This window comes from Salvia hispanica, unplaced genomic scaffold, assembly GCF_023119035.1.
Source record: "Salvia hispanica cultivar TCC Black 2014 unplaced genomic scaffold, UniMelb_Shisp_WGS_1.0 HiC_scaffold_146, whole genome shotgun sequence".
In the NCBI taxonomy this organism is placed as follows: domain Eukaryota; kingdom Viridiplantae; phylum Streptophyta; class Magnoliopsida; order Lamiales; family Lamiaceae; genus Salvia; species Salvia hispanica.
The window spans coordinates 1-13,078 of record NW_025951760.1 but is presented as its reverse complement, the minus strand read 5'-3'; the positions used below and the strand labels follow the sequence as shown (position 1 = coordinate 13,078).

The 13,078-nt window shown below is 33.6% G+C and overlaps 2 pseudogenes; both read left to right on the top strand.

Annotated features, from left to right (window-relative positions):
* Window positions 1-517: 517 nt before the first annotated feature.
* On the top strand, window positions 518-2,359 carry LOC125198426 (annotated as a pseudogene).
* A 4,256-nt stretch (window positions 2,360-6,615) lies between these two features.
* Window positions 6,616-8,912, top strand: LOC125198425 (annotated as a pseudogene).
* Window positions 8,913-13,078: the final 4,166 nt, after the last annotated feature.

The following is a 13,078-nucleotide window of genomic DNA, read 5'->3' as shown; positions in this document are numbered from 1 at the left end:
TATATAATGTTTTGATAATGCATATAAGCTGATGCGCACGGTGTGCGGTGGTTGGAAAAATCAAACAAAAGCTCTGGGGAATATCACCGAGAAGATGGCATAGCAATGTCATAATTTAATACGATTGGTTCAATTGTCACAATAAATTAATAACTTTGATTGCATAATTATAAAAAAAATACCCGAAATTTGATAAGTTTAACAATCTAATCTTCTTGAAAACCAATTTAATAAGCATTTTTTTGTTTTCTTCAAACGTCTTTGTTGTAATTATAAATTTGTAGTAATTATTTTTTGGGGCTATATTTGTTTAACTATTTTAGCGGTTGTGTTGATTATATTCTTGGATTAAAACAACAAATATATTCTTGAAAATGATGTAAGAATCATGTGAAAATTATTGGGATAAGCACAACTATTTTGTGCGCTAACAGTATAATAATTAAAAAAGTAGCAAACAACTAGAAATTCATGGTCTGGATCTGACATTGAACAAACCAAAAATGAAACATGAATATTTGAAAATGGGGATTCTCTGCACTGCATTCTTGGCTTCTCTCTGTTGATTTTAGCCTGCGCCGTATTTTATCTGAGCAAGAACGAAGTTCCGACATCGTACGAGAATATTTCAAGTAGCAGCTGCAACTTATTTGAAGGTAGATGGGTTTTTGATAATGTATCACTCCCTTTCTACGAGGAAAAATGTTCGTTTATGTTGGGTGAGTTTGCGTGTGAGTCCTTTGGTAGAAAAGATTTGAAATATCAAAATTGGAGATGGCAACCTCATCAATGTGATCTTCCTAGGTATGTGTCTATTACTCAATTTACAAAATATTGGTGGGATTAGAATATTCAAATTGATGTTGAAAATAGGTTCAATGGAACGGCGTTTCTTGAGAAAATAAGGGGCAAAAAGCTGTGTTTGTAGGCGACTCGTTGAATCGAATCAATGGACGTCCATGCTTTGCTTGATCGAGTCCTCGCTTGGCCCATCGTCACTGAAAACAGTCGTCCGTGACAAGAATATGCGCTCTTTCCACTCGATGGTAAGAGTTACTGACTTATTTTTGTTATACTAGTGTTCCCTCCGTCCCCAAAAATTCATCACATTTGCTCCAGCACAGATTTTAAAAAATATAATAGAAAGTGGCTTGAAAAAGTTAATAAGCGTGGGTCTTATTTTATGTATTAGTTTTATAATAAAATGGAGTAAGAATGAGTTAGTAGAATGTGGAGTCAACTATAATAAATGGTAAAAGTGAAAGGTGACAAATTTTTGGGACGGTTGAAAATGAAAATAGGTGACGAATATTTAGGGAAGGTGGAGGATTTTTTTGTGTGAAATTAACATATGTTTGACCAATACTAGGAATATAATGCGACGATCGGGTTATACTGGTCTCCCTTCATGGTTGAGTCGAATTGTGACGACCCACTTATTCATCGTGTTAAAACTCGAGTTATTAGGCTTATGGGCATAGACAAGCACGCGAGACATTGGAACGATGCAGATATACTTGTATTTAATTCCTATTTGTGGTGGGCGGATCCTATGACAATCTTGTAAGTGCATCATGTTAAAATTATTAATCTTTCACATCGATTGTGATGATCCTAGCTATATATATAAGTATGGTCGGATCATCATCAATCGATGTGAGACAAGATTTAATAGATTTAACACATTGTTTGCTATAAAAACCAATTTCCTACTCGTAACCCTCTCAATAGTCAATACTCTTCTCAGATGGGGAACATCATTCGAGAGCTCTGATGCCATAAATCAGACAGTGGATGGCATGAGCACTCGGCTCTACGAGATGGTCCTCGATATATGGTCGGATTGGCTAGAAATCAACATAAATCGAACAAAAACAAAGATGTTTTTCATGAGCCCTTCACCTTTTCATCTATAGTAAGTCACTCTATTATTATAAATTTTCTATTAATGGAAATAAATATAATCACACACCTGCAGCGGTAAAAAATGGGATGAGCTACGCAACTGCTACAAAGAAACAGAGCCAATTTTAGATGAGGGATCAATTGGTCTTTCAATTCTTGGTTTCAAAATGAGAGTCGCAGAATTAGCCTTGGAGAAGCTGAGGACTCGAGGCATAAACATTGAATATTTGAATATAACACATTTGTCAGAGTTTAGAAGGGATGCTCATCCCTCAATTCACAAGTATTTTTTCATACTATAAGTGAGGAGGAATTAGCAAATCCAACAAGCTACTCAGATTGCAGCCATTGGTGTCTTCCTGGAGTCCCTGATGTTTGGAATCAAATTCTTTATTCTTATATTATGAATTTTTTATGAGAAATGATAAGAGATTAAGCTATAATGTGACATGAATAGTTAGTACTCCCTCCGTCCTTAAAAAATAGTGCGATTGGTATATGACTGGGTTTAATGTAGAATTGGTAAAGTAGAGAAAAGGGAAAAAAATAAGAGATAAGGAGAAAAAGTATGTGAGAAGTAGTGTTAGTGGAATGATGTGTATGGTTATTATTTATTGAAAACCATAAATGACGTGTTGTTTTTGACCTACTCCCTGTACTTTCATATTTATTTCCTTTCGCCATTCATAAACAAAACAGTAGAATTTAGTGAAGAAAACGAAACAAAAATTACATGTTCAGAAAATAGAGGTGAAAATACCCGAAAAAGGAAGAAGAGATTCATACAAATAAAAATACTAGTACGAAACGATTCAGTACAAAAAAACTAGAGTTAAAAAGAGAAAAATTCACGTATGCAAGACAAAAGTGCATAATAAAAAAAGTACAAAGAAAAACGAAAATACAAGAAAATAATATTTTAATATATGTCTAATACTCCCTCTTTTTGGAGTCATGTTTCTCCACTTTAGTTTGTCCCCAAAGAGTCATTTATACTAATAAAAAGTAGATTTCAAATTCCACTAATCTCGTTCCATTTATATTTTATTATAAAATTAGTATCACACCGTGCAATGCACAATCCCATCAATTTTTTATTCGTTTTAATTTGAAATTGTAAATTTAGTTTATGATATGAGAAATAATATTATTATATCGGATTGTATACAATACCAATTTATTATCCCAACAAATAATTTATATATGTAGTATTATTTATAAATTAATAATTAATCAATAAAGTCAGTAGTAAAATTTTAATAATAATTTTTATTCAATTGTAATATCGGTAAATACATATAGCTATAACTATAACAATGATCGTAGTATTATTGTTGTTGTTGTTGTTGTTGTTGTTGTTAGGATTGGTATCTTGAAAAACATATTTCGAGCATGTTGCATTGATAGAATTGCTTGGATACAATGAACTCTACAATGCACTTTTAACCAAGGCAGTAGAAATAATTTTATCGCATTGGTGTTTGCTTATGCATTTATAAGATGTTTGTCAAACATTTAAATGTATAAAAAGCAAACAAGTCAATTCTTCTACATAATGGAGTCAAGTCGTGAACGACGTTCACGAATGTGGCATATCGGTTCTTTGTAGAAGAAAAATAGAATTTCACACCTAGATAGATTTTGGTACCTATCGTGAAAGGTTGAATGTCGACTGCATGTTTCCTTACCTTAGGAAATAAACAACATTGATATGGTATAGCATTGAAGGATCAAACAGTTGAGATAAGTTTCTCTTGCTATTTATTGAAAGACGAGGTATCGGTGATTGTTATTTCTTAATCATTGTTGACATAACATTGAGCATACGATATTGATTATGCGCTACGTTGATTTATCAAATGGTGCGAATTTTTTGCAATCTAAGAATCCTAATATCTTGGGTAGTGGTGATTAATGTCTAGGAGTTTCTAGTATTGTTATTGCAATGACCCGTGTCTGGTGAATCCAGTTTGATAATATCCTCAAGAGGTGTTGAAAAAGGTTTAATTATTCAGAAATCCGATTCGGTTGGAATTTATTCCACAATAATAAATAAAGATTTTGAACAAGACAACTATTGAAAAAGATAGTAATTGACTAAAGTCAAATAGAGACTTAAATTAATTAATGAATATTTATATCTTAAACAGAAATAATTAATTAAAGAGGTAAAGCGCATATTACCCGTAATTTGGGATTGGACGGACAATCAATATTATTTTCTTGTAGTGGTGATAATAATATTGTTGGACTTGTATTAAGTTGAGGCTAAATTTAATTAGTAAAAGACCACGGTTTGACCCAAGTTCAACCTTCATTGATCCCTAATTTGGCCCATCATAACTCAATATAAAAGGAGATTAGAAAGAACATTTAATGTGATTTAGCATAAATTTCGTTCCTTCATTTATGAGTGGATAGTTTCTTGATTCTGTGTTCTTCACATAACTTGATTCTGCTTCTTTCTAATCAAGCCCTTTCGATTTCGATAAACTTTGCTCACCCAAAGGTCATAATCTGAGTTTAGGATCTGATTAGAAGATTCGTGGTTGAGTACAAAGATTATCTCGTGGAGAAAGGCGAAACAATCGATAATTCTTTGGAGAATCAGATCGTTAATTCTAAACCTTAGGAAATTCATGAATTAAGGTTTTGATTCCTTGTTTGTGAATTATGTGCGTTAGCATGCAATTTTGTGTTTAACACGTGAATCAATTAATTCCATAATCGATCAAATAGATCTATAGATCTGATTTATTTGTATATGCATGCCTTAGTGTCAAGGGACACCAAACTCCAACAATTATATCATTTAAGAATATAATATCGTAAATATATTATTATATTTATTATGATGATGAATAATCCATATTTAAATTAACTATGACAATAAATAAAATGATATAATAATAATAATAATAATAATAATAATAATAATAATTATTATTATTATTATTATTATTATTATTATGTTTTAAATTAATAATTATTAAGAAAATCTTAATATATTAAAATTATTAATTAAAAATAATTACTATTTATATTTATAGTTTTAGTTTAATTAAATATAAATTTAAGATCTTATATTTTTCAAACATAAGAAAATAAAGTTGTTAGAAATCATATTTCCATGATTTATTTTTCTAGGTTTATTTTCCTTCCCATTTTTACTTTCTTTAACCAAACATGCTTAAATGATTGATTGACCGATACACAAATTTAAATTCAATATTCTATCAAAGGCGTATTATTTATTTCATTTGTTGTAACTCAGATGATTTATGTAAATAATTACTAGAATGAAAAACAAAATCGTCATCGAACTCAGGTTTCTGGACGGACAAAATACCTTAATGACTGTTGCGCCACTTATGATTTTTGTAATATCAATCTAAATATTATATTAAGTAGACAATTATTTGGGGTACAGTTCTACCCCATTATTCTTAGTTTGGGTCCGTCATGATTATTTTGTTATATTTAAATTTTTACCATTATCGAAATTAATATGTGATGCCCCAGCTCAGTGCCATGATTACGGATTTTGAAAGTCTATAAACCTCCATGTGAGTTTAACCCCTAAATACTGCTTTGATAGCTGTTCTCTTGTGATTCAAGAGTATTTTTAGGATATTTCAAGGTTTGTGATTTTCTTTGCATCACACTTATCTTTGCATCACAACTATTAGCCTCTTTCCATTTTTGATAATATAATCAAGAAAAAAAATTCCTTCCGCCCCCAAACAATTGTTCTTCCTTCTAAGTTTTATATTTTGCCAAAAAATTTGCAACTTTTTTTTTAAAAGTTTTTTTTATTAACAGGGTAATTCTCCCCCCATAATAACAAATTTTCTTTATTATTTTTATTTTACTGCATATTAAACTAAATTTTTTAAAAAATCTATACTATACGGGGGTTTTAATTTTAAATCCGAGAGATTTAGAGATTCCAAGGGTTTAAAGGGCCAACACCCCTCTCCCCGCCATAAGAAAAAAAACCCCCGCCACATCATTTTTAACAAAAAAAATGAAAAAAATAATTAAAAAAAAAAATTTTAAAAATTAAAAAACCAAAATAAATTAAAATTACAATAGGGAAAAATTTTTAATTTTATTTAAATAAAAAGTACTTCTAAAAATAAAAAAATTTACATAATAAAAAATGGCTTTCCCCACCCCGCCGCCCCCTTCTCCCCCTTTTTTTAAAAATCATTAAAAATGCAATAATTTTTTTAAATTAAAAAAAAGGTCATCCCCAAAAAAAAATTTCATAATTAAAAAAAAATTTATAAAAAAATACAAAAAAAGAAAAAAAATGCATAAAATATATTAAAAAAAGAAAAATAAAAAAAAATTAAAAAAATAATTAAAAAAAAAAACCAAAAAATTGAGTTTAATAGGGGGGATAAGCTTTTGGTGAGGGTAGATTTTAACCCAAAGAGGGCCGAATTGGGTTGCCCCCAAATTGCTACCACAATCGGAAGGCATTTTTTAGTGAATTATGAATTAGATATAGCCCATAATAAATGGCTTAAAACTTTAACTGGGCCTATAATATGTTATTCAATAAAATATTTGATTTGTTGAGTGATGATTATGAATGGGGTAGATATAGGCCCAGTAATAAATGGCTTAAAACTTAACTGGGCCTATAATATGTTATTCAATAAAATATTTGAATTCGTATTATAACTCCGCCACTAGGGTTTGCGTTTCCCACTTGAGCCGACTACCGACAGAAGCTGCGGAAGCGCCGCCGTGTTCTGCATCCACCACCTGCAACATGGTTTGTTGATTTTCTAACCTTTCCCCTCTTCCTCTTGTATCTTCATTTTTACTCCCTATGTCTATATTCGTCTGATTTGCTTCCCGATTTCGTTTCCTCGTTCATCTTTTCTGCTTTATTTGGTGACGTAAACCTAGGTTTTTAGTTCTGTGTTTAATTTCGGGTTCTATTTCAGATTGCGCCTTTTTTTTATTGTTTTTAGACGAATTCTCTGTTTTAGATTCGAAAACCGAAGTTTTTGATTAATCGTTAGCTGAATTATCCGATTTTCGTCTGGTAATGCCCTTTTTACATTTTTTGAGTATTTTGAGTAACTTTTAATCAAACTATAACTTGCTTTTGTTCTAACTCTAAATTACTTCTAATAGTGTTTAATTGTTTTCGGCTTCTTATTGTTAAATTGTTTAGTGTTATTGTCAGATCAAATAGTGATTTTAATCCAACCATTTACACTAAACTCAAACTTAAAAGAATGTTATTACTATCAAAATTTGAAAATGTTTTTGGTTTTGTTTTAGTGTAAACCTTTTACTCAAAACCTAAATTGGGAAATTTGGGTTTTTGGGGTACCATTAGAGCTAATTGCCACTTCATTTTAAGATCATGTACCATTGGAGATGATCTAAAAGTATCAATATAGTGGATTTTAATTTGACTAAATCAGCCTGATGCATTTTGTTCTTTTATTATCTTTAATGCATCTCTACTTAAGAAGAAAAGTCTAATGACTGGATAACATTCGTGTTACCCCTTTTTGATTGAATTGTGGAAATATAATTTTGTTTTAGTCACTCGTGTGATATCTGTATTTAAAAAGGCTGGGTTCCCAAAATTATCTTATATCTCTAACATATTGTGTTTATTTATTCATTTTCTTATTTGTGTTTTATCTTCTATGTGAAAACAGGCTAGAGGATTGAAGAAACACTTGAAAAGGCTCAATGCCCCAAAGCACTGGATGTTGGATAAACTGGGTGGTGCTTTTGTAAGTATCTTCTCTCTCCATAAATGATTTGGATATAGTTTTACTTTTGACATTCTGTAAAACTGTCCAAACAGGCCCCCAAACCATCATCTGGTCCCCATAAATCTAGGGAGTGCTTGCCTTTGATTCTCATTCTGCGAAACAGATTGAAGTATGCTTTAACTTACCGTGAGGTAATTGCCATTCTGATGCAACGCCATATCCTTGTTGATGGGAAAGTAAGGACTGACAAGACCTACCCTTCTGGATTTATGGGTATGCACTTATTGCTTCAATCTTGGCACATTGGATGCTAATCATCTGCTTAATTGCTTCACTGAAATTGTTATTTCCTACTTTAGATGTGGTCTCGATCCCCAAGACCAATGAAAACTTCCGTCTGCTGTACGACACCAAGGGTCGTTTCAGGCTCCATTCTATCAGGGATGAGGAAGCCAAGGTCCATTTTCAATTTACTTGCTCTTTTGGCATTCTTATGTGTTCTTTTAATTGTTACGAATGCACCAGGTTATCGTATGGTGTGCCTTCTTCAGTTTACCAAATTTAGTTCATGAATTATGGTTCTTTAATCTTCAAAAATATCCCCTGGGCTGTCTTTCATTTTTGGTTGATATCATGTTATGACCTCTAAACTGCTCTTCCATGGATTTGCAGTTCAAGCTGTGCAAAGTCCGCAATATCCAGTTTGGCAAGAAAGGCATTCCTTATCTCAACACTTATGATGGAAGGACCATCCGTTACCCCGACCCTCTCATCAAGGCCAATGACACAATCAAACTCGATCTTGAGAGCAACAAGATTACTGACTTCATCAAATTTGATGTAGGTAATGTTGTTATGGTTACTGGCGGTAGGAACAGAGGGCGTGTTGGTATTCTCAAGAACGCGAAAAGCATAAGGAAGCTTTGGACTGTCCATATCCAGGATGCAACTGGGCATGAGTTTGCCACCGATTGGGCAATGTCTATACTATCGGAAAGGGTACCAAGCCATGGGTATCTCTACCAAGGGCAAGGTATTAAGCTATCTATCATCGAGGAGGCTAAGAAGAGGATTAGTGCCCAAGCTGCTACAGCTTAGATTCGTGATGGTCGGAAGTAGTTTTGTTGTCCTGTGCTTCTATATTCTGTTTTGACATTCATATTGTTTTTTACCTTTGCAAAAATAGTTAAGCTTACTATGTTTATTTCTAAATGTCGTATCTTTTTTATTTATGATAATGAACAAGTTTTGGTTGCTCGATTTTTAGTTTTGCTGTTTGTAGTGAAAAACGACTTTTTATGAATCTTGGATTGGTTATTTCCAAACTGACCCCGTCAACATAAGATATACTAATTTTATCAATTTAGGATGTTTGTAAAAGGGGAAAAAAGATCAGTTTTAAATCGGGAAGTTTTAAACAAATCTTAATTTTCTACATCAATCTAGATATGAACCCTACGACCCTACTAAACAATTCGGGGGTTTGACCGGTTCCCTTTTTAATTTTTATATTTAGGACGGGAGATCTGAAAACGGTTAATTTTCTTGTTTTTTAAAAATGAAAAACTACAAAAAAATTTTTTTAAATTTTTCCCGTTTTTTTTGGGGAAAGGGAAAAAAATTTTTCACTCCTTTAAAATTCCCATCTTTTATTTCCGACAAAAACCCCTTTAAAAAACCCTAAAAGGGATTTTTGTCATTCCATTAAATTTTTGAAGTGTTTTTTATTTTTTAAAACCTTACGTAATTTTCTAAAGTTTACTCCTTTCAATTAAAATTTTATCTTTTTTAAATTTTCAAATTTTTTTTTATAATATACATTTTTAAATTTTAACCGCATTAATTAATACCCCCTCCCCAGCGTTAAGTTACTTTTCTTCCCCTTTTGCGTTAAGCTTTTTTAATTTTTAATGGTTAAATACCCCTTACCCCCTTTTTCCTTTATTTTATTAAAAAATAATATATAAAACCCCACATTCCATTATTTTTTTTTATTCCCTTTGTTTTTCTTAAATCCTTTTTCAAAAATTTTTCAAAATTTTTACGGATATTTAAAAATAAAAAAATTGAGCCCTTTTTTCCCTTAATAAGACTCATTTTCGATTTTTTTTTTTAATGTTTTCTATTTCCCCTAATTTTTTTTTTGTTTTTTTACCTTGATTTATTGATCGATTTTATATATTAAAGAAGTATCCCAATTTTTTGGGGTGAATTTTAAATTTCATTTTTTAATTTAGGGTACTATTATTAATAAACCCTATATATTTATATGATGTTAAAAATTTTTTTGGGAAATAAAAATAAAATTCTTAATAAAATATCAATAAATAAAAAATTGTCTTAAAGATTAGATTAACAAATTAGTTGATAATATATAATGAAATAATATTTTAAATGTCGTGTTTTAAAGAAAATAATTATTGTATCATTTGATTAAATATGAAATATTTTTTTTTATTCTAGTATTATTGTTTAAAATTTTATTTCTTCTTTATTGTTGTTTCTAAATAATTTTTACATGATATAAGTAGTATATTGTTACCATTAACGGAAATAAGGAATAAAAGAAGTTTTTTTTTTGTGAAAATATTGATAAAACTTTAATGGGGTTGAAAACAAAACTTATTGGATACCCAATAAATTTTGGGGGTCATTTTAAATGCCCGGGAATTTATATTCCAAAAATGCCGAAGGGCATTTGAGCTTTTTTCCCAAAAATGGCTACAAATATATGATATGTTATTATGTTTGGTTGTTTGTAGGTTTTTTTTTTTTTTCCCCCAAAATACGGGTTTGGGATTTATTAATTTCTAAAATTTTTCAACCCTACAACCTTGAAAATTCCATTTGATTCATGCTTTTTAATTTTTTTTTTTTAGAGGTTTAAATTTTCTTATTTTAAAAATATTTATCCCTCCATTCGTTAATTATGAATTAATAAATTTTAAATAAATCAGTAGTTGTTTTTGCTTAGGTTTATGTTTTTAGGTTTACCGTCTATGAGGGGTAAACGTTTTTTAAATAATGATACAAAGTGTAAATAATTCAAAATAAACTTAATATCATTGTGTCCAAAAAAAAATTCTCCCCAATGCAAAGTGGGAAAATGATATTCATCTTAAAATTTTCTATCTCCGTCTTTAAAAAAAAAAAACTTTGAAAACGATTCGGTTTTAATTAAAATTTAAAAAAAAAAAGGGGAAGAAGAAAAGTAAAGGAGACAAAAATGAGAAAAAGGAAAAAAGGAAAAAAAAATATAAATAGAGTTTTGGAATTATTTCTTAAAATAGAAAATTTGAAAATTTCTATTTTTAAGAAGGCGTAAAAATGAAAATAGTTTATATTTTTAAGCAGGGAGATGTGTTAATAAGGTTGTCTCGGGGCCCTCCCATTGCCCTTCCCACTCGCCTCCCCTGCCACGCAAAACCAGCCCTCCCCTTACGCCCCTCCTACCTTCCCCCCTGCCCCTTTCCCCTTCCCCTTTCCCCAATTAAATTAATTCCAAAATTTAAAAATTCCCCAATTAAATCACACAAATCAAACGGAAAATACAATATTTCAATAAAAAAAAAAAAATACATCATTCGAAAAAAAAAATTTATGTAGATGAAAAAAAAAAAACAACATCAATGTCCACCCCCCCGCGTCCAAACCTTTTTGATGATATCCTCCCCAAATCGAAAAGGGGATTTTTGCCCCCATGCCCCGGGAAATGCGGGGCAAAAGTCAACCTCTCCTGGGCCCCCCTGTTCCATTGCGGTCCCCGCCCCGGGTTTTGGCCCACCGTGCATCCGGTCCCGAGTCGTTGCTCCTTCCTCCCGAAACTTTGGGTCAAAAATCCCGCCTACGTTTCCCCCGAGTGGGAATATACCCGCCGTGGGGACCCCTCACCCCCCCCCATGACTGGGGCGCCAAATGCGCGCTCAACACCCTTTGGCCGCCGGGTAAAAAGAGACCCGGCCCGACCGACGTCGTTTTCCCAAAAGCGGGCGGTTGGGTTATCCCTCCCGCCAAATAGTACCCCATTTTGGCGGTTGGGTTTGGCCAAAACCGATGGGGCCCAAACGCCATTCCGTGTTGACAGGGCCCGGGGGCGTTGATGTCGTTTTCACCCCAACCCAAAACAAGCATCCCAATCCATACCCGGGTAGCGCCGCTTCAAGGATAAACGGGGAGCGGCAACCGGGGTATCCTTCCCGGGCCGGGCTTTCCCTCCATCACATCTCGATCGAAAAACACCCCGGGAACCCCCACCGCCCCCGGCATATTAACCGGGCACTTGGGGTCGGACGCCAAATCCCGACCCCCAAAACGCTCTCCCCCGAAAACCCAAAAACCGACCAAGACCCCAAATGGAATTGTCCATGTCGGGGGGGCCCCGCGCGCGTTGCGGCCCGTACATCGTATTGGTGTGTTCGGGTTTCCCACCATCCTCCCGGCAAAAACTCATCCCTTTTCTCCCGCCCAACGATAGAAAAGGAAGCGGCACCCAAAACCCCGGCGGAAATGCCCCCCAAAACACGGCCTGGGGCAAAGTAGTCCTCTCAACCCCAGGGGCAATGTGGTCCCGGGGACATGCCCTGGCGATGGATTGGAACCGGCCGCCTTTTGCCGCCTTCTGGGGTCCGGACAATCGCGGGCCGCAATCAAATTTATCATCGTAAAACCATCCTATCCCTTTCCCCCCTACCACCACGACTACCGCCATTCAAAAATTGAAAAAAGAGGTTTAGAGAGAAACTTGTCAACAAAAGGGGTAATGAAAAGGGGGAGGAGCCCATTTTGAAATTTAAAAAAAAAAAAAAAATTTTAAAAAAATGTGGGCGTCCGGGGGAGGGGGACCCGCCGGGGGCCGTCCCTCGCCCGCGACGGGGGGCGGGCCCCGCGGGACTCGGGGCGGGGGGGGCGCCTTCCCCCCCACTATGGCGCCGTCGGGGCGCCGCCCCCCCCGGCGGGGGAAGAGCCCTAGGGGAAAACCAAATAAGAAAATCTCCTCCGTCCCGGTAAGATGACACATTCCCCAGCCCAAAGTTTAGGGAAAAATTTTAATGGTTTTAAATTTGGGGAGAAAAAGGTGAGGGAAGATTAAAATAAAAAAGAAAATTATTTTAATTGGGGGGAAAAAAATTTGATGATTATTAAAAAAAGTTTTGGAAATGTGTATCTTATTATTAAAATTAAAAAAAACATTATCTTGGGGACATGGGGTATATAAAAAGAAAAATAGATTTGCAAGTGGATTTTGAGGCAAAATATATCCTAACGCTTTATTAAATACACACTATATAAACATGTTTCAAGTATTTAAAAAAATACAATATAATATTTTTCAATTTAAAATGAAAAGAAACATTCATACTAGAGATGCCTAGGTTTTCGGTTTCGCGGTTAACTCGGAAACCCGTGACATTTTCTTGAAC